The sequence below is a fragment of the Nerophis ophidion genome, linkage group LG20, assembly GCF_033978795.1.
Source record: "Nerophis ophidion isolate RoL-2023_Sa linkage group LG20, RoL_Noph_v1.0, whole genome shotgun sequence".
Classification (NCBI taxonomy): domain Eukaryota; kingdom Metazoa; phylum Chordata; class Actinopteri; order Syngnathiformes; family Syngnathidae; genus Nerophis; species Nerophis ophidion.
The window spans coordinates 654,157-656,656 of NC_084630.1; positions in this window are offsets into that span (position 1 = coordinate 654,157).

The following is a 2,500-nucleotide window of genomic DNA, read 5'->3' on the forward strand; positions in this document are numbered from 1 at the left end:
TACTTACATTTATACATACTTACATAAACTTATACACATACATACATACATACATACATACATACACTAAATGTATACACAAACATACATACATACATGTAAATACAATCATACATGATTGTATATACATACATATATGAATCTATATACATACATACATACATGTATGTATACACATAAAACCATGAATGTATATACATACATACAACCATACATACATATATACATACATAAATGTATATACATACATTAATACATACAATAAATGTATACACAAACATACATACATACATACATGTAAATACAATCATACATGAATGTATATACATACATACACGAATGTATATACATACATACATGAATGAATATAAATACATACATACATGTATGTACATACACACGTGCATACATGAATGCATGTACATACATACATACATACATACATACATACATGAATGTATATTTATACATGAATGTATATACATACATACATAAATAGAGACTGGCATACATACATACCTGAATGTATATATATACATACATGAATGTATATACATACATACATGAATGTATATACATACATCAATAAATGTATATACATACATACGTACATACATACATACATACATACACACATGTATATACATGTAAATACATATAAAAATACATTCACATATGAATGCAAATAAATATATACATATGTGAATGTATCTATATAAATGTATGTATGTATTTAAATACCTATATGAATGTATTTACAGACATGAATGTATGTACATACATACAAAAATGTATAAACATACATACATACATGAATGTATGTATGTATATACATGAATGTATGTATGTATGTACATACATCAATGCTTGTATGTATGTATGTATGTTTGTATTAATTCACATTCATGTATGTATATACAATCATGTATATATAAATATATATATATATATTTTCATGTTTGAATGTATATACCTACATACATATGATTGTATATACATACATGTATGAATGTATATTCATACATACATGAATTTAAGTGTGTACATACATGAATGTATGTACGTACATACATGAATGTATGTACGTACATACATACATACATATATACATACATATATGAATGTATATACATACATACAAACATACATACATACAAACATACATAAATGAATCCATGTGTGTATGTATGTATGTTTACATATAAATACCTATATGAATATATATATATATATATATATATATATATATATATATATATACACACACACATGTATATATATATATATTCATACATGAATGTATGTATGTACATACATGAATGTATGTATGTACATACATGAATGTATGTATGTACGTACAAACATTCATGTATGTATGTACATAAATTCATGTATGTATGTACATACATGAATGAATGTATGTAAATACATGAATGTTTGGATGTAGATACATGAATGTATGTATGTATGTATGTATGTATGTGTGTATGTATATACATTTACTTACATATATACATACTTACATAAATGTATACACATACATACATACATACATACATACACTAAATGTATACACAAACATACATACATACATGTAAATACAATCATACATGATTGTATATACATACATACATGAATCTATATACATACATACATGAATGTATACACATAAAACCATGAATGTATATACATACATACAACCATACATACATATATACATACATAAATGTATATGCATACATTAATACATACAATAAATGTATACACAAACATACATGCACACAGGTAAATACAATCATACATGAATGTATATACATACATACATGAATGTATATACATACATACATGAATGCATATACATACATACATACATACATGTATGTACATACATACGTACATACATGAATGTATATTTATACATGAATGTATATACATACATACATACATAGAGACAGACATACATACATACATACATACCTGAATGTATATACATACATACATACATGAATGTATATACATGTATACACATATAAAAATACATTCACATATGAATGCAAATAAATATATACATATGTGAATGTATCTATATACATTTATGTATGTATTTAAATACCTATATGAATGTATTTACAGACATGAATGTATGTACATACATACAAAAATGTATATACATACATTGATACATACATACATGAATGTATGTATGTATATACATGAATGTATGTATGTATGTACATACATCAATGCATGTATGTATGTATGTATGTACATACATGAATGTATGTATGTATGTATGTTTGTATTAATGTACATTCATGTATGTATATACAATCATGTATATATAAATATATATATATATATATATATATATATATATATATATTCATGTTTGAATGTATATACCTACATACATATGATTGTATATACATACATGTATGAATGTATATTCATACATACATGGATTTAAGTGTGTACATACATGAATGTATGTACGTACATA